Source organism: Oncorhynchus kisutch, linkage group LG15 (assembly GCF_002021735.2).
Source record: "Oncorhynchus kisutch isolate 150728-3 linkage group LG15, Okis_V2, whole genome shotgun sequence".
NCBI classification, from domain to species: Eukaryota; Metazoa; Chordata; class Actinopteri; order Salmoniformes; family Salmonidae; genus Oncorhynchus; species Oncorhynchus kisutch.
The window spans coordinates 91,850,173-91,872,093 of record NC_034188.2 but is presented as its reverse complement, the minus strand read 5'-3'; positions in this window follow the sequence as shown (position 1 = coordinate 91,872,093).

Below are 21,921 nucleotides of genomic sequence, written 5' to 3'. Positions count from 1 at the left end.
CCATATAATATTTCCTGACCGTTCTTATTATCCCTATCCAAAAATAGATGTAACGCAGATGGAGGTAACATTTGGTAGAGTACATATAGCACGCTTTAAACTAGTAGCCTACTGATTGTAGCCTGTTATAACCGTGGAATAGAGGGGGCTGTCGGAGCTAACCAACCACAAGAGAAAGCATAACTTCTGACTCAGCCAGGCTAGTTTTTTGTAGGGTTTTCATTAGAAATTCGATAGCCAACATCGATAGACATTCATTTGATAATGAAACATTGTTTGATAATAACACAAAATATATTATTAACATGTATTATTTAAAGATGTATATTCTATAATGGGGAAATAACTCCACAGAGGTTTGGAAGATTGATTTTATACTAAAATATAAATACATTTAACGTTTTGGTCCCATTTTTCATGAGCTGAAATAAAAGATCCCAGAAATGTTTCATACGCACAAAAAGCTTATGTCTCTAAAATGTTGAGCACAAATTAGTTTACATCCCTGTTAGTGAGCATTTCTCCTTTGCCAAGATAATCCATCCACCTGACAGGTGTGGCATATCAAGAATCTAATTAAACAGCATGATCATCACACAGGTGAACCTTGTGCTGTGGACAATACAAGTGTGCAGTTTTGTCATACAACACAATGCCACAGATGTCTCAAGTTTTGAGGGAGCCTGCAAATGGCATGCTGACTGTAGGAATGTCCACCAGAGCTGTTGGCAGATAATGAAATGTTAATTTCTCTACTATAAGCCGCCTCCAACATAGTTTTTAGAGAATTTGGTAGTATGTCCAACTGGCCTCACAACATCAGATCACGTGTAGGGCGTCGTGTGGGCGAGCCGTTTGCAGATGTCAACCTTGTGATCAGAGTGCCTCATAGTGGCAGTAGGGTTATGGTATGGGCAGGCATAAGCTATGGACAACAAACACAATTGTATTGAATCGATGACAATTTGAATGCACAGAGATACCGTGATGAGATCTTGAGGCCAATTGTCGTGCCGTTCATCCGCCGAAATCACCTCATGTTTCAGCGTTATAATGCACGACCCCCATGTCGCAAGGATCTGAACACGATTCCTGGAAGCTCTTCTTCCATGGCCTGCCTTCTCACCAGACATGTCACCCCAATGAGCATGTTTGGGATGCTCTGGATTGACGTGTACCACAGCGTGTTCCAGTTCCTCCAATATCCAGCACAGCCATTGAAGAGGAGTTGTATGAAGTGACACCAGATACTGACTGGTTTTCTGATCCCCACCACTACCTTTTTATTAAAGGTATCTATAACCAACGGATGCATATCTGTATTCCCAGTCATGTGAAATCCATAGATCTGTGCCTAATGTATTTATTTCAGTTGACTGATTTCCTTTATATGAACAGTAACTCAGTAACATTTTTGAAATGGTTGTATTTTGCGATTCTATTTTTGTTTAGTAGAGTTATTGTGCACCCTAGCACATGGAATGACCAGCAGGCCACTTCCAGGCTTGACTCTCTGGTCTGGAAGGGTCAGTACGGGACTGTGATGAGGAAGGTGGTGAAACTGCACTTGTTTTGGTTGATGTTTTGATTTGATTTCAACTTTTATCTCTTTAAATTTGATTTGTAGTAATGTGTCTGCATTGAGAATGATTCTTTTGATGTTCCCAGGGAACCCTTGTTAATGAGACCCTGATGAAATAAAAGTTAAATAAATAAAAAATGATGAAGAATCAATTCAACGTTATAATTATCACAATTCTAGCTGTGTGTGTGTGTGTGGGGGGGGGGGGGATAAGTCTTGTCTATGAATAGGTGTGTGTGAAGTTCAAATATGAGTTGTTTTCATACGAACAAACCCCGAAATGTGACCAGAAGTTACCCCCAACCACAGGTTCAAATGCTCTGACACCAGACTGGCACCAGAGATTAGTGGGTTACAAAGGAACAGAACCATTGTTTTGTTCGACCTGACACTACTTTTGTCCAAATGTTTAAATGACTCCCGTCCCTAAATCCCTTGAACCCCCCCTCCAAACCCAATGCCATTGGTTCCTGGTTCAAAAGAATGGGCCCTAAAAGTATGTATGGTGGCCCTGGGAACAACAGAGGCCAGGGAGAAGGAGAGGAGAGAGGGAGAAGAGGAGGTATGTGTGGGCTTTAATTCACTGCTTCATCCCCTTACAGCTAATCTGGGTTTACGGTCTTACTGCTCACCAGCTCACAGCCTGTCACTGGATGAGTAAAAAGTTAAATATGCTTTTAGATGTAAAGAGGCAGGACTGGGGCTAGGCCTCGGCAGCCTGGGATTGGGATTGCGGTTGTGTCATTGTGGGGTTCTGTGACGAAACCCTCCGGTGATAGAGACAACAGGAGGAAGGGGCCCAACTGATGGTCGGTCCCAAACGGTACCCTATTCTCTTTATAGTGCACTACGTTTTGAACAGGGCTCAATAGGGGGCAATAAAGGAAGTAGAATGCCGTTTGGGACGCACCCCGAGTCTCATTATAAAAGAGTCCTATGGGTTGACGATGGTGTCTGCAGGTGGTTGGTTAGGCCTTTATCCATTTGACTTGACACAGTCACAGATACGTTCCTAATAAATAAAGGTCGTACGAAACCAATGCTGAATTTGTTTTTTTATTCTTCAAGTGTGAAAGAAATATGTGGAATATTACCATTCCTGTCACTGCACATGGTGGGCCATGAAATGCCTCCATTTTGAAAGAGGACAATCATCAATGGTGGAAGTTTTGAGAGGCCATACAGAGTATTCACACACCTTGATGTTTTCTAAATATTTGTTGTTGTTGTGTAACAGCCTGAATTTAAAATGGATTAAATTGAGATGTTTTCTCACAACCCCAACATGTCCAAGTGGAATTATCTTTTTATTTTTAAATGTTTACAAATTAATGAAAAATGTAAAGCTGAAATGTGATGAGTCAATAACTATTCAACCTCATTTTTTTTTAAATGTCAAACCTAAATCAGTTCAGGAGTAAACAAGTCACATAATAAGATGCATGGACTCACTCTGTGTGCAATAATAGTGTTTAACATGATTTTTGAATGACTACCTCATCTCTGTACCACCACACATACAATTATCTGTCAGGTCCCTCAGTTGAGCAGTGAATTTCAAACACAGATTCAACCACAAAGACCAGGGAGGTTTTCGAGTGTATCGCAAAAGAAGGACACCTATTGGTAGATACATTTTTATTTTTAAAGCAGATATTGAATATCCATTTGAGCATGGTGAAGTTATTAATGACACTTTGGATGGAATATACCCAGTCACTACAAAGATACAGGCGTCCTTCCTAACTCAGTTGCCGGAGAGGAAAGAAACCACTCAGGGATTTCACCATGAGGCCAATGGTGGTTTTAAAATAGCTACAGAGTTTAATGGATGTGAAACTGAGGATACATCAACCACATTGTAGTTACTCCACAATACTAACCTAAATGACAGAGTGAAAAAAAGGAAGCCTGTACAGAATAAAAATATTCCAAAACATGCATCCTGTTTGCAATAAGGAACTAAAGTAATACTGCTAAAAATGTGGTCAAGAAATGAACATGTCCTGAATACAAAGCGTTATGTTTGGGGCAAATCCAACATCACACCGAGTACCACTCTTCATATTTTCCAGCATGGTGGTGGCTGCATCATGTTATGGGGATGCTTGTCATCTGCAAGGACTAGGGAATATAAGATAAAAAATAAATGGAATGGAGTTAAGCACAGGCATAATCCTAGAGGAAAACCTGGTTCAGTCTGCTTTCCAACAGACACTGGTAGACAAATTCACCTTTCAGCAGGACAATAACCTAAAAACACAAGGGCAAATATACACTGCAGTTGCTCACCAAGACAACATTTAATGTTCCTGAGTGGCCTAGTTACAGTTTTGAATTAAATAAGCTTTAAAATCTAAGGCAAGACTGGAAAATGGCTAACAAATCAAAAACTGAAAAATTGGGCGTGCAAAATTATTCAGCCCCTTTACTTTCAGTGCAGCAAACTCTCTCCAGAAGTTCAGTGAGGATCTCTGAATGATCCAATGTTGACCTAAATGACTAATGATGATAAATACAATCCACCTGTGTGTAATCAAGTCTCCGTATAAATGCACCTGCACTGTGATAGTCTCAGAGGTCGTTAAAAGCGCAGAGAGCATCATGAAGAACAAGGAACACACCAGGCAGGTCCGAGATACTGTTGTGAAGAAGTTTAAAGCCGGATTTGGATACAAAAAGATTTCCCAAGCTTTAAACATCCCAAGGAGCACTGTGCAAGCGATAATATTGAAATGGAAGGAGTATCAGACCACTGCAAATCTACCAAGACCTGGCCGTCCCTCTAAACTTTCAGCTCATACAAGGAGAAGACTGATCAGAGATGCATCCAAGAGGCCCATGATCACTCTGGATGAACTGCAGAGATCTACAGCTGAGGTGGGAGATTGTCCATAGGACAACAATCAGTCGTATATTGCACAAATCTGGCCATTATGGAAGAGTGGCAAGAAGAAAGCCATTTCTTAAAGATATCCATAAAAAGTGTTGTTTAAAGTTTGCCACAAGCCACCTGGGAGACACACCAAACATGTGGAAGAAGGTGCTCTGGTCAGATGAAACCAAAATTGAACTTTTTGGCAACAATGCAAAACGTTATGTTTGGCGTAAAAGCAACACAGCTCATCACCCTGAACACAACATCCCCACTGTCAAACATGGTGGTGGCAGCATCATGGTTTGGGCCTGCTTTTCTTCAGCAGGGACAGGGAAGATGGTTAAAATTGATGGGAAGATGGATGGAGCCAAATACAGGACCATTCTGGAAGAAAACCTGATGGAGTCTGCAAAAGACCTGAGACTGGGACAGAGATTTGTCTTCCAACAAGACAATGATCCAAAACATAAAGCAAAATCTACAATGGAATGGTTCAAAAATAAACATATCCAGGTGTTAGAATGGCCAAGTCAAAGTCCAGACCTGAATCCAATCGAGAATCTGTGGAAAGAACTGAAAACTGCTGTTCACAAATGCTCTCCATCCAACCTCACTGAGCTCGAGCTGTTTTGCAAGGAGGAATGGGAAAAAATGTCAGTCTCTCGATGTGCAAAACTGATAGAGACATACCCCAAGCGACTTACAGCTGTAATCGCAGCAAAAGGTGGCGCTACAAAGTATTAACTTAAGGGGGCTGAATAATTTGCACGTCCAATTTTTCAGTTTTTGATTTGTTAAAAAAGTTTGAAATATCCAATAAATGTCGTTCCACTTCATGATTGTGTCCCACTTGTTGTTGATTCTTCACAAAAAAACAGTTTTATATCTTTATGTTTGAAGCCTGAAATGTGGCAAAAGGTCGCAAAGTTCAAGGGGGCCGAATACTTTCGTAAGGCACTGTATTTCTGTATTTAATTTTCAATAAATTTGCCAACACTTCCAAAAACACTTTGTCATTATGAGGGTATAGTGTGTGGTGTGAAATAGAAATACATGTAATACATGTTTAATTCAGGCTGTAACACAACAAAATAAGTCAAGGGGTATGAACACATTCTGAAGGCTCTGTAGGTAGGTAGTCTGACTGCACCATTTCTGAAAATGTGTCCCAAGTGGCACCCTATTCCCTATATAGTGCACCCTCTTCCCTATATAGTGCACCCTATTCCCTATATAGTGCACCCTATTCCCTATATAGTGCACCCTATTCCCTATATAGTGCACCCTATTCCCTATATAGTGCACCCTTTTCTCTATATAGTGCACCCTCTTCCCTATATAGTGCACCCTATTCCCTATATAGTGCACCCTATTCCCTATATAGTGCACCCTCTTCCCTATATAGTGCACCCTATTCCCTATATAGTGCACCCTATTCCCTATATAGTGCACCCTTTTCTCTATATAGTGCACCCTCTTCCCTATATAGTGCACCCTATTCCCTATATAGTGCACCCTCTTCCCTATATAGTGCACCCTATTCCCTATATAGGGCACCCTCTTCCCTATATAGTGCACCCTCTTCCCTATATAGTGCACTCTATTCCGTATATAGTGCACCCTATTCCTTATATAGTGCACCCTATTCCATATATAGTGCACCCTCTTCCCTATATAGTGCATCCTCTTCCCTATATAGTGCACCCTCTTCCCTATATAGTGCACCCTATTCCCTATATAGTGCACCCTATTCCCTATATAGTGCACCCTCTTCCATATATAGTGCACCCTCTTCCCTATATAGTGCACCCTATTCCCTATATAGTGCACCCTCTTCCCTATATAGTGCACCCTCTTCCCTATATAGTGCACCCTATTCCCTATATAGTGCACCCTATTCCCTATATAGTGCACCCTATTCCCGATATAGTGCACCCTATTCCCTATATAGTGCACCCTATTCCCTATATAGTGCATCCTCTTCCCTATATAGTGCACCCTATTCCCTATATAGTGCACCCTCTTCCCTATATAGTGCACCCTCTTCCCTATATAGTGCACCCTATTCCCTATATAGTGCACCCTATTCTCTATATAGTGCACCCTCTTCCCTATATAGGGCACCCTCTTCCCTATATAGTGCACCCTCTTCCCTATATAGTGCACCCTATTCCGTATATAGTGCACCCTATTCCTTATATAGTGCACCCTATTCCATATATAGTGCACCCTCTTCCCTATATAGTGCATCCTCTTCCCTATATAGTGCACCCTATTCCCTATATAGTGCACCCTATTCCCGATATAGTGCACCCTATTCCCTATATAGTGCACCCTATTCCCTATATAGTGCACCCTCTTCCCTATATAGTGCACCCTCTTCCCTATATAGTGCACCCTCTTCCCTATATAGTGCACCCTCTTCCCTATATAGTGCACCCTCTTCCCTATATAGTGCACCCTATTCCCTATATAGTGCACCCTATTCTCTATATAGTGCACCCTCTTCCCTATATAGGGCACCCTCTTCCCTATATAGTGCACCCTCTTCCCTATATAGTGCACCCTATTCCGTATATAGTGCACCCTATTCCTTATATAGTGCACCCTATTCCATATATAGTGCACCCTCTTCCCTATATAGTGCATCCTCTTCCCTATATAGTGCACCCTCTTCCCTATATAGTGCACCCTATTCCCTATATAGTGCACCCTATTCCCTATATAGTGCACCCTCTTCCATATATAGTGCACCCTATTCCCTATATAGTGCACCCTCTTCCATATATAGTGCACCCACTTCCCTATATAGTGCACCCTATTCCCGATATAGTGCACCCTATTCCCTATATAGTGCACCCTCTTCCCTATATAGTGCACCCTCTTCCCTATATAGTGCACCCTATTCCCTATATAGTGCACCCTATTCCCTATATAGTGCACCCTATTCCCTATATAGTGCACCCTATTCCCTATATAGTGCACCCTATTCCCTATATAGTGCACCCTATTCCCTATATAGTGCACCCTATTCCCTATATAGTGCACACTATTCCCTATATAGTGCACCCTCTTCCCTATATAGTGCACCCTATTCCCTATATAGTGCAACCTATTCCCTATATAGTGCACCCTCTTCCCTATATAGTGCACCCTATTCCCTATATAGTGCACCCTATTCCCTATATAGTGCACCCTCTTCCCTATATAGTGCACCCTCTTCCCTATATAGTGCACCCTATTCCCTATATAGTGCACCCTATTCCCGATATAGTGCACCCTATTCCCTATATAGTGCACCCTATTCCCTATATAGTGCACCCTCTTCCCTATATAGTGCACCCTATTCCCTATATAGGGCACCCTCTTCCCTATATAGGGCACCCTATTCCCTATATAGTACACCCTATTCCATATATAGTGCACCCTCTTCCCTATATAGTGCACCCTATTCCCTATATAGTGCACCCTATTCCCTATATAGTGCACCCTATTCTCTATATAGTGCACCCTCTTCCCTATATAGGGCACCCTCTTCCCTATATAGTGCACCCTCTTCCCTATATAGTGCACCCTATTCCGTATATAGTGCACCCTATTCCTTATATAGTGCACCCTATTCCATATATAGTGCACCCTCTTCCCTATATAGTGCATCCTCTTCCCTATATAGTGCACCCTCTTCCCTATATAGTGCACCCTATTCCCTATATAGTGCACCCTATTCCCTATATAGTGCACCCTCTTCCATATATAGTGCACCCTCTTCCCTATATAGTGCACCCTATTCCCTATATAGTGCACCCTATTCCCTATATAGTGCACCCTATTCCCGATATAGTGCACCCTATTCCCTATATAGTGCACCCTATTCCCTATATAGTGCACCCTCTTCCCTATATAGTGCACCCTCTTCCCTATATAGTGCACCCTCTTCCATATATAGTGCACCCTCTTCCCTATATAGTGCACCCTCTTCCCTATATAGTGCACCCTATTCCCTATATAGTGCACCCTATTCCCTATATAGTGCACCCTCTTCCCTATATAGTGCACCCTCTTCCCTATATAGTGCACCCTCTTCCATATATAGTGCACCCTCTTCCCTATATAGTGCACCCTCTTCCCTATATAGTGCACCCTATTCCCTATATAGTGCACCCTATTCTCTATATAGTGCACCCTCTTCCCTATATAGGGCACCCTCTTCCCTATATAGTGCACCCTATTCCGTATATAGTGCACCCTATTCCCTATATAGTGCACCCTCTTCCCTATATAGTGCACCCTATTCCCTATATAGTGCACCCTATTCCCTATATAGTGCACCCTATTCCCTATATAGTGCACCCTATTCCCTATATAGTGCACCCTATTCCCTATATAGTGCACCCTATTCCCTATATAGTGCACCCTATTCCCTATATAGTGCACACTATTCCCTATATAGTGCACCCTCTTCCCTATATAGTGCACCCTATTCCCTATATAGTGCAACCTATTCCCTATATAGTGCACCCTCTTCCCTATATAGTGCACCCTATTCCCTATATAGTGCACCCTATTCCCTATATAGTGCACCCTCTTCCCTATATAGTGCACCCTCTTCCCTATATAGTGCACCCTATTCCCTATATAGTGCACCCTATTCCCGATATAGTGCACCCTATTCCCTATATAGTGCACCCTATTCCCTATATAGTGCACCCTCTTCCCTATATAGTGCACCCTATTCCCTATATAGGGCACCCTCTTCCCTATATAGGGCACCCTATTCCCTATATAGTACACCCTATTCCATATATAGTGCACCCTCTTCCCTATATAGTGCACCCTCTTCCCTATATAGTGCACCCTATTCCCTATATAGTGCACCCTATTCTCTATATAGTGCACCCTCTTCCCTATATAGGGCACCCTCTTCCCTATATAGTGCACCCTCTTCCCTATATAGTGCACCCTATTCCGTATATAGTGCACCCTATTCCTTATATAGTGCACCCTATTCCATATATAGTGCACCCTCTTCCCTATATAGTGCATCCTCTTCCCTATATAGTGCACCCTCTTCCCTATATAGTGCACCCTATTCCCTATATAGTGCACCCTATTCCCTATATAGTGCACCCTCTTCCATATATAGTGCACCCTCTTCCCTATATAGTGCACCCTATTCCCTATATAGTGCACCCTATTCCCTATATAGTGCACCCTATTCCCGATATAGTGCACCCTATTCCCTATATAGTGCACCCTATTCCCTATATAGTGCACCCTCTTCCCTATATAGTGCACCCTCTTCCCTATATAGTGCACCCTCTTCCATATATAGTGCACCCTCTTCCCTATATAGTGCACCCTCTTCCCTATATAGTGCACCCTATTCCCTATATAGTGCACCCTATTCCCTATATAGTGCACCCTCTTCCCTATATAGTGCACCCTCTTCCCTATATAGTGCACCCTCTTCCATATATAGTGCACCCTCTTCCCTATATAGTGCACCCTCTTCCCTATATAGTGCACCCTATTCCCTATATAGTGCACCCTATTCTCTATATAGTGCACCCTCTTCCCTATATAGGGCACCCTCTTCCCTATATAGTGCACCCTATTCCGTATATAGTGCACCCTATTCCTTATATAGTGCACCCTATTCCATATATAGTGCACCCTCTTCCCTATATAGTGCACCCTCTTTCCTATATAGTGCACCCTATTCCGTATATAGTGCACCCTCTTCCCTATATAGTGCACCCTATTCCCTATATAGTGCACCCTATTCCCTATATAGTGCACCCTATTCCCGATATAGTGCACCCTAGTCCCTATATAGTGCACCCTATTCCCTATATAGTGCACCCTCTTCCATATATAGTGCACCCTCTTCCCTATATAGTGCACCCTCTTCCCTATATAGTGCACCCTATTCCCTATATAGTGCACCCTATTCTCTATATAGTGCACCCTCTTCCCTATATAGGGCACCCTCTTCCCTATATAGTGCACCCTATTCCCTATATAGTGCATCCTCTTCCCTATATAGTGCACCCTCTTCCCTATATAGTGCACCCTATTCCCTATATAGTGCACCCTGTTCCCTATATAGTGCACCCTATTCCCTATATAGTGCACCCTCTTCCCTATATAGTGCACCCTCTTCCCTATATAGTGCACCCTATTCCGTATATAGTGCACCCTCTTCCCTATATAGTGCACCCTATTCCGTATATAGTGCACCCTATTCCTTATATAGTGCACCCTCTTCCCTATATAGTGCACCCTATTCCCTATATAGGGCACCCTCTTTCCTATATAGTGCACCCTATTCCCTATATAGTGCACCCTATTCCCTATATAGTGCACCCTCTTCCATATATAGTGCACCCTCTTCCATATATAGTGCACCCTCTTCCCTATATAGTGCACCCTATTCCATATATAGTGCACCCTATTCCCTATATAGTGCACCCTATTCCATATATAGTGCACCCTCTTCCATATATAGTGCACCCTCTTCCCTATATAGTGCACCCTCTTCCCTATATAGTGCACCCTATTCCGTATATAGTGCACCCTATTCCCTATATAGTGCACCCTATTCCGTATATAGTGCAACCTATTCCCTATATAGTGCACCCTATTCCATATATAGTGCACCCTATTCCCTATATAGTGCACCCTATTCCCTATATAGTGCATCCTATTCCCTATATAGTGCACCCTATTCCATATATAGTGCACCCTATTCCCTATATAGTGCACCCTATTCTCTATATAGTGCACCCTCTTCCCTATATAGGGCACCCTCTTCCCTATATAGTGCACCCTATTCCGTATATAGTGCACCCTATTCCCTATATAGTGCACCCTCTTCCCTATATAGTGCACCCTATTCCCTATATAGTGCACCCTATTCCCTATATAGTGCACCCTATTCCCTATATAGTGCACCCTATTCCCTATATAGTGCACCCTATTCCCTATATAGTGCACCCTATTCCCTATATAGTGCACACTATTCCCTATATAGTGCACCCTCTTCCCTATATAGTGCACCCTATTCCCTATATAGTGCAACCTATTCCCTATATAGTGCACCCTCTTCCCTATATAGTGCACCCTATTCCCTATATAGTGCACCCTATTCCCTATATAGTGCACCCTCTTCCCTATATAGTGCACCCTCTTCCCTATATAGTGAACCCTATTCCCTATATAGTGCACCCTATTCCCGATATAGTGCACCCTATTCCCTATATAGTGCACCCTATTCCCTATATAGTGCACCCTCTTCCCTATATAGTGCACCCTATTCCCTATATAGGGCACCCTCTTCCCTATATAGGGCACCCTATTCCCTATATAGTACACCCTATTCCATATATAGTGCACCCTCTTCCCTATATAGTGCACCCTCTTCCCTATATAGTGCACCCTATTCCCTATATAGTGCACCCTATTCTCTATATAGTGCACCCTCTTCCCTATATAGGGCACCCTCTTCCCTATATAGTGCACCCTCTTCCCTATATAGTGCACCCTATTCCGTATATAGTGCACCCTATTCCTTATATAGTGCACCCTATTCCATATATAGTGCACCCTCTTCCCTATATAGTGCATCCTCTTCCCTATATAGTGCACCCTCTTCCCTATATAGTGCACCCTATTCCCTATATAGTGCACCCTATTCCCTATATAGTGCACCCTCTTCCATATATAGTGCACCCTCTTCCCTATATAGTGCACCCTATTCCCTATATAGTGCACCCTATTCCCTATATAGTGCACCCTATTCCCGATATAGTGCACCCTATTCCCTATATAGTGCACCCTATTCCCTATATAGTGCACCCTCTTCCCTATATAGTGCACCCTCTTCCCTATATAGTGCACCCTCTTCCATATATAGTGCACCCTCTTCCCTATATAGTGCACCCTCTTCCCTATATAGTGCACCCTATTCCCTATATAGTGCACCCTATTCCCTATATAGTGCACCCTCTTCCCTATATAGTGCACCCTCTTCCCTATATAGTGCACCCTCTTCCATATATAGTGCACCCTCTTCCCTATATAGTGCACCCTCTTCCCTATATAGTGCACCCTATTCCCTATATAGTGCACCCTATTCTCTATATAGTGCACCCTCTTCCCTATATAGGGCACCCTCTTCCCTATATAGTGCACCCTATTCCGTATATAGTGCACCCTATTCCTTATATAGTGCACCCTATTCCATATATAGTGCACCCTCTTCCCTATATAGTGCACCCTCTTTCCTATATAGTGCACCCTATTCCGTATATAGTGCACCCTCTTCCCTATATAGTGCACCCTATTCCCTATATAGTGCACCCTATTCCCTATATAGTGCACCCTATTCCCGATATAGTGCACCCTAGTCCCTATATAGTGCACCCTATTCCCTATATAGTGCACCCTCTTCCATATATAGTGCACCCTCTTCCCTATATAGTGCACCCTCTTCCCTATATAGTGCACCCTCTTCCCTATATAGTGCACCCTATTCCCTATATAGTGCACCCTATTCTCTATATAGTGCACCCTCTTCCCTATATAGGGCACCCTCTTCCCTATATAGTGCACCCTATTCCCTATATAGTGCATCCTCTTCCCTATATAGTGCACCCTCTTCCCTATATAGTGCACCCTATTCCCTATATAGTGCACCCTGTTCCCTATATAGTGCACCCTATTCCCTATATAGTGCACCCTCTTCCCTATATAGTGCACCCTCTTCCCTATATAGTGCACCCTATTCCGTATATAGTGCACCCTCTTCCCTATATAGTGCACCCTATTCCGTATATAGTGCACCCTATTCCTTATATAGTGCACCCTCTTCCCTATATAGTGCACCCTATTCCCTATATAGGGCACCCTCTTTCCTATATAGTGCACCCTATTCCGTATATAGTGCACCCTATTCCCTATATAGTGCACCCTCTTCCATATATAGTGCACCCTCTTCCATATATAGTGCACCCTCTTCCCTATATAGTGCACCCTATTCCATATATAGTGCACCCTATTCCCTATATAGTGCACCCTATTCCATATATAGTGCACCCTCTTCCATATATAGTGCACCCTCTTCCCTATATAGTGCACCCTCTTCCCTATATAGTGCACCCTATTCCGTATATAGTGCACCCTATTCCCTATATAGTGCACCCTATTCCGTATATAGTGCAACCTATTCCCTATATAGTGCACCCTATTCCATATATAGTGCACCCTATTCCCTATATAGTGCACCCTATTCCCTATATAGTGCACCCTATTCCCTATATAGTGCACCCTATTCCATATATAGTGCACCCTATTCCCTATATAGTGCACCCTATTCCCTATATAGTGCACCGTATTTAATTTGCATATCATATCATGTACCACTGTAGGGAACTAAATGAATGTTTTGTGGTTTGGTTACATGTGTTATCAGGACGCGTTTTGAGGAGGTTGAAGATGTAAATATCACAAAGGTTTTGATTATTTTGGTGCAACGTTTAACTTCAAAGCAAATCTGGGGCGATCATCAAGGGCTTTAGACTCTAGGCTTCTCCAACAGCAGGGTTTTCAGTGTGCAGGTTGGTGATAACGGGGTTATAATAACACCACAGACTGACAGGTTGTAGGCACCTCTGTGTGGAGAAAAATGTGGATAGTGTCAGTCCAATCGGAACAATACATGGTGTGTGAAGGTGAACTACACTGAGTATACCAAACTGTTGAACCCCCCCCCCCCCCATGTTGACTCAAATGCTTCCCACAGCTGTGTCAAGTTGGCTGGATGTACTTTGGGTGGTGGACCATTCTTGATACACACGGGAAACGGTTGAGAGTGAAAAACCCAGCAGCGTTGCAGTTCTTGATACACTCAAACCGGTGCGCCTGGCACCTACTACCATACCCCTGTTCAAAGGCCCATTTATAACATGTGCAGAGTAACAGTGACATGCTTACTTCCCAACAGAGTTAAAGAAAAATATTTGCATAAAATAGAATAAGCAAATAGTGACACGAGGAATAAATATTTAGTGAATAAAAATAACATGGCTAAATACAGGAAGTAGAAAATAACATGGCTATATACAGGAAGTAGAAAATAACATGGTTATATACAGGAAGTAGAAAATAACATGGCTATATACAGGGAGCAGAAAACAACATGGCTAAATACAGGAAGTAGAAAATAACATGGCTATATACAGGTAGAAAATAACATGGCTATATACAGGTAGAAAATAACATGGCTATATACAGGAAGTAGAAAATAACATGGCTATATACAGGAAGTAGAAAATAACATGGCTATATACAGGTAGAAAATAACATGGCTATATACAGGTAGAAAATAACATGGCTATATACAGGTAGAAAATAACATGGCTATATACAGGTAGAAAATAACATGGCTATATACAGGTAGAAAATAACATGGCTATATACAGGTAGAAAATAACATGGCTATATACAGGTAGAAAATAACATGGCTATATACAGGAAGTAGAAAATAACATGGCTATATACAGGAAGTAGAAAATAACATGGCTATATACAGGAAGTAGAAAATAGCATGGCTATATACAGGAAGTAGAAAATAACATGGCTATATACAGGAAGTAGAAAATAACATGGCTATATACAGGAAGTAGAAAATAACATGGCTATATACAGGAAGTAGAAAATAACATGCCTATATACAGGGAGCAGAAAATAACATGGCTATATACAGGAAGTAGAAAATAACATGCCTATATACAGGGAGAAGAAAATAACATGCAGGGAGCAGAAAATAACATGGCTATATACAGGAAGTAGAAAATAACATGGCTATATACAGGAAATATATATATTTTTTTATTTTTTTATTTTATTTCACCTTTATTTAACCAGGTAGGCTAGTTGAGAACAAGTTCTCATTTACAACTGCGACCTGGATAGCAGTGTGAACAGACAACAACACAGGGTTACACATGGACTAAACAATTAACAAGTAGACAGTAGAAAAAAAATATAAAAAAATAACATGGTGTCGTGTCTTTGGCTATGCTAGATTAAGTGATATGCTATTCTATAAAATAATTTATCCGTAATTAATATTAGCTGATTGAGGTAATCATGTAAATGTAATTAACTAGAGAGTCGGGGCACCACAAAATAATATTCATAGAGCTGTTGTCTTCCGAATAAACTCTTAAAGACCTAGTAATATTTTACATCAATAGCAGTCAATATTATTTGTCACCTTAATTCAGTCCAATCTAATTCTTGGTTATTTTCACGAACCCTGGCTAACAAGTTGAATCAGCAATACAAAATTGGGTTTAATTATTTATTTACTAAATATCTAACTAATCACGCAGATTTATACATACACATAATTAATCATAACTTGATTACAAATTACGTTATAAAGGAAAACGTCCCTAGCAGGCGGAACAGATATGACAGCTTGTTACACAAAAGAAAAGGGTCTGGGTTTGAGTGAAAGAGCGGAAAGACTGAGGAACAAAGGGCGAAGCTGTGCTATCGTAAATACAGTATCTTATGCATTCTAAATTACCGCCCATTTGGAAAAGGAAAATGCAATAAATATTTACTCTGAGCTGCACTTCAGTAGGTTGGTGGTAGATGGAAGGCCGTGTTGCCAAGCCGAGTTTTTGTCCTTTAAAGAATGTCTCTGGTTGTCAATTGGATACGTTGTGGTAACGTCGTTGTGTGATAGACGGGATACTCTGTCTGTTCCTTCCTAACCCTCGTTTGCAGCTGCTGTTGCTAACTCAACGGCTAGGAGGTAGTGAATAAGAGTTCAACGGCTGTAGTGAATAAGAGTTCAAAGGTCATACCATTTGCAACCAAAGCTCATGGTGATGTTGGCTTCGTTCTGTAGTTATTATTTGAACCATTCTGACATCGGACCGTCGTCCTCACATCCTCGGAACAGGAGGTTATATTGTCGTCAAGGCTTTATATAGGAAGGGAGAGGAGGGCGTGTTTGAAAAGTTTTATAACCCATGTCTCTTCACAGGGGCGGGCCACTGATTGAGCAGAGCCCTAACCTTATGAAAACCCAAATCTCTCATTTGGAAGCTAAAATTACATTTAATCTCTAGACTGGTTGTGTGGGTCTGGGCCTGGGCTCTTGCAGTTGGAGTGGCTGAGGTGAGAGGTCGGGGTGCTGTCCTTGTCCTTTTTTGGTCTCCACTATCTTCCGTAATAAGTTGAGTGCAGCCTCACTGCCCTGGACCATGACAGCGATGTTCTGGTACACGTTTACCATCAGAAACCCGTTTTCGTGGTCCTTTTCGCTGTTCTCAAACATTCAAGTCATAGATTGATCTCTCTGCTACCGCATGGTAGTAGTATCATTAATGCACCAAGTCTGGAACCAACAGGACCCTCAACAGCTTTAACCCCCGAGCAATAAGACTGATAAACAAGACAGGTAAACAAGACTGATCAACAAGAATGAAAAACAAGACTGATAAAGATCTAACAGAATAGCTACTATGACTCATTTTTAAACTAACTCTCTTGCACTGACTTTATGCCCACTCACTGGACTCTACACACACTGACTGGACTCTACCCACACACTGACTGGACTCTACCCACACTGACTGGACTCTACCCACACTGACTGGACTCTACCCACACACTGACTGGACTCTAGCCACACACTGTGTGTGTAGAGTGTGTGTAGAGTCCAGTCAGTGTGTGGGTAGAGTCCAGTCAGTGTGTGTAGAGTCCAGTCAGTGTGTGGGTAGAGTCCAGTCAGTGTGTGTAGAGTCCAGTCAGTGTGTGGGTAGAGTCCAGTCAGTGTGTGGCTAGAGTCCGGTCAGTGTGTGGGTAGAGTCCAGTCAGTGTGGGTAGAGTCCAGTCAGTGTGGGTAGAGTCCAGTCAGTGTGGGTAGAGTCCAGTGAGTGGGCATAAAGTCAGTGCAAGAGAGTTAGTTTAAAAATGAGTCATAGTAGCTATTCTGTTAGATCTTTATCAGTCTTGTTTTTCATTCTTGTTGATCAGTCTTGTTTACCTGTCTTGTTTATCAGTCTTATTGCTCGGGGGTTAAAGCTGTTGAGGGTCCTGTTGGTTCCAGACTTGGTGCATTAATGATACTACTACCATGCGGTAGCAGAGAGATCAATCTATGACTTGAATGTTTGAGAACAGCGAAAAGGACCACGAAAACGGGTTTCTGATGGTAAACGTGTACCAGAACATCGCTGTCATGGTCCAGGGCAGTGAGGCTGCACTCAACTTATTACGGAAGATAGTGGAGACCAAAAAAGGACAAGGACAGCACCCCGACCTCTCACCTCAGCCACTCCAACTGCAAGAGCCCAGGCCCAGACCCACACAACCAGTCTACCCCCCCCCCCCCTGCCTACGACCACCAGAACCAATACCACACTACCATCAGCCTGCTGAGAGACAGGCTGGCTCTGTTAGAGGTATGGGTTACTGAGCTGAAGGAGCAGCCCCCCAGCTACACCACCTCTAGACTGCTGAGAGACAGGCTGGCTCTGTTAGAGGTATGGGTTACTGAGCTGAAGGAGCAGCCCCCCAGCTATACCACCTCCAGACTGCTGAGAGACAGGCTGGCTCTGTTAGACTTATGGGTTACTGAGCTGAAGGAGCAGCCCCTCAGCTACACCACCTCCAGCCTGCTGAGAGACAGACTGGCTCTGTTAGAGATATGGGTTACTGAGCTGAAGGAGCAGCCCCCCAGCTACACCACCTCCAGCCTGCTGAGAGACAGACTGGCTCTGTTAGAGGTATGGGTTACTGAGCTGAAGGAGCAGCCCCCCAGCTACACCACCTCCAGACTGCTGAGAGACAGACTGGCTCTGTTAGAGGTATGGGTTACTGAGCTGAAGGAGCAGCCCCCCAGCTACACCACCACCAGCCCAGACACAGAGCTTCTACAGGACCAGATCAACCAGCGCAGGACCCAGATGAAGAACTCTGTCCAGGAGCTGAGAGAGAGCCTTACCACAGCTCTGGAGGAGGTAAAGGTCACCATGAGGAGAGAGCCTTACCACAGCTCTGGAGGAGGTAAAGGTCACCATGAGGAGAGAGTCTTACCACAGCTCTGGAGGAGGTAAAGGTCACCATGAGGAGAGAGTCTTACCACAGCTCTGGAGGAGGTAAAGGTCACCATGAGGAGAGAGTCTTACCACAGCTCTGGAGGAGGTAAAGGTCACCATGAGGAGAGAGCCTTACCACAGCTCTGGAGGAGGTAAAGGTCACCATGAGGAGAGAGTCTTACCACAGCTCTGGAGGAGGTAAAGGTCACCATGAGGAGAGAGTCTTACCACAGCTCTGGAGGAGGTAAAGGTCACCATGAGGAGAGAGCCTTACCACAGCTCTGGAGGAGGTAAAGGTCACCATGAGGAGAGAGTCTTACCACAGCTCTGGAGGAGGTAAAGGCCACCATGAGGAGAGAGTCTTACCACAGCTCTGGAGGAGGTAAAGGTCACCATGAGGAGAGAGCCTTACCACAGCTCTGGAGGAGGTAAAGGTCACCATGAGGAGAGAGTCTTACCACAGCTCTGGAGGAGGTAAAGGTCACCATGAGGTAAAGGCCACCATGAGGAGAGAGCTAGTGCAATGACGCAGCCCTAGACCGTAATCCCACTACTATGGTAAAACCCACTGAGGAGGCCATCCTCATTCACTCAAATGGGAAATTCATCCAAGAGGATAAACTCTTCCCCCAACACAAGGTGTCCAAAATATGGTGCCCTTAAAACACAGGATGCACTCCACATCCTGTCCCAGTCTGATTTTATCACACCAGGCCACATTATTCACACAGGCACCAACAACCTGCGGGAGGAGCAGGAGAGAGTAGGCAGCCTGGTCAACAGAGTAGCAGAGAGGGTCTCTGGGCGGTTCCCCAACTCCCACATCACCATCTCCACTCTGCTGCCCTGCAAAGACTTTCAACCCTGTACCATTCAGAATGTCAACGCTGACATCACCAGAGGGTGTGGCCTACTCCCGAATGTACACGTTGCTCACCACCCAACAATCACAACAGAGCATCTGCACGTCCACTTCCACCTGAGGATGCAGACTGTTGGTATGTTTACCAAGTCTCTAAAGGACGTGGCACTTGGTAGACAAACACCCCATACCGCACTGGACAGAGGACCACCCAGAGACCCCTACCAGAGCACTGCACCACCAAGAAGCCCCAGGCCCATTCAATGCCACACCAGACCCAGCACACCCCACAGGCCCCACCCACCACCAGAGCATCACCACCTCCATCGGCTTAGCCAGACTGGACAGGGCCCAACCTAGTACCCCGCAGCAGACCACCCCCTCTACCCCCTCTACAAGACCAGAGAGGAAGCCCCACGTCCCAGAACTGTCCCTCCTCCACTCCACAGGGCCCAACAGCGGGACCAGCTCAGCTACGTGGAGGTCGTCAGAGGACAGGAGAACTCTGTAGGGTTGAGGGAGACTAAACAGCTCCTCCAATACATCTGCACTAAACACACACACACACACACACACACACACACACACACACACACACACACACACACACACACACACACACACACACACACACACACACACACACACACACACACACACATACACACACACACATACACATACACACACACACACACAGAGACACACACACACACACACACACACACACACACACACACACACACACACACACACACACAGCAATTGTACTAAAAGTTTACTTGTTCAATGAACAGGAAGGAGGGAAAAAGAAAAGAAAACAGGTATTTTATGTTTCCTGTTTATCACTCTAAACAACTCAGTAGTCAGTAGTTACTGTATTTCTGTTTCCTGTTTATCACTCTGAACAACTCAGTAGTCAGTAGTTACTGTATTTCTGTTTCCTGTTTATCACTCTGAACAACTCAGTAGTCAGTAGTTACTATATTTCTGTTTCCTGTTTATCACTCTGAACAACTCAGTAGTCAGTAGTTACTATATTTCTGTTTCCTGTTTATCACTCTGAACAACTCAGTAGTCAGTAGTTACTGTATTTCTGTTTCCTGTTTATCACTCTGAACAACTCAGTAGTCAGTAGTTACTGTATTTCTGTTTCCTGTTTATCACTCTGAACAACTCAGTAGTCAGTAGTTACTGTATTTCTGTTTCCTGTTTATCACACTGAACAACTCAGTAGTCAGTAGTTACTGTATTTCTGTTTCCTGTTTATCACTCTGAACAACTCAGTAGTCAGTAGTTACTGTATTTCTGTTTCCTGTTTATCACTCTGAACAACTCAGTAGTCAGTAGTTACTGCTATTCTTTCTTTTTGCAACATGAAATCACTATCAGTTAGCATGTGGAACATTCAGGGCCTAAACTCATCAACCTATCAGTCAGCATGTGGAACATTCAGGGCCTAAACTCATCAACCTATCAGTTAGCATGTGGAACATTCAGGGCCTAAACTCATCAACCTATCAGTTAGCATGTGGAACATTCAGGGCCTAAACTCATCAACCTATCAGTTAGCATGTGGAACATTCAGGGCCTAAACTCATCAACCTATCAGTTAGCATGTGGAACATTCAGGGCCTAAACTCATCAACCTATCAGTTAGCATGTGGAACATTCAGGGCCTAAACTCATCAACCTATCAGTTAGCATGTGGAACATTCAGGGCCTAAACTCATCAACTTATCAGATAGCATGTGGAACATTCAGGGCCTAAACTCATCAACCTATCAGTTAGCATGTGGAACATTCAGGGCCTAAACTCATCAACCTATCAGTTAGCATGTGGAACATTCAGGGCCTAAACTCATCAACCTATCAGTTAGCATGTGGAACATTCAGGGCCTAAACTCATCAACCTATCAGTTAGCATGTGGAACATTCAGGGCCTAAACTCATCAACCTATCAGTTAGCATGTGGAACATTCAGGGCCTAAACTCATCAACCTATCAGTTAGCATGTGGAACATTCAGGGCCTAAACTCATCAACCTATCAGTTAGCATGTGGAACATTCAGGGCCTAAACTCATCAACTTATCAGATAGCATGTGGAACATTCAGGGCCTAAACTCATCAACCTATCAGTTAGCATGTGGAACATTCAGGGCCTAAACTCATCAACCTATCAGTTAGCATGTGGAACATTCAGGGCCTAAACTCATCAACTTATCAGATAGCATGTGGAACATTCAGGGCCTAAACTCATCAACCTATCAGTTAGCATGTGGAACATTCAGGGCCTAAACTCATCAACCTATCAGTTAGCATGTGGAACATTCAGGGCCTAAACTCATCAACCTATCAGTTAGCATGTGGAACATTCAGGGCCTAAACTCATCAACCTATCAGTTAGCATGTGGAACATTCAGGGCCTAAACTCATCAACCTATCAGTTAGCATGTGGAACATTCAGGGCCTAAACTC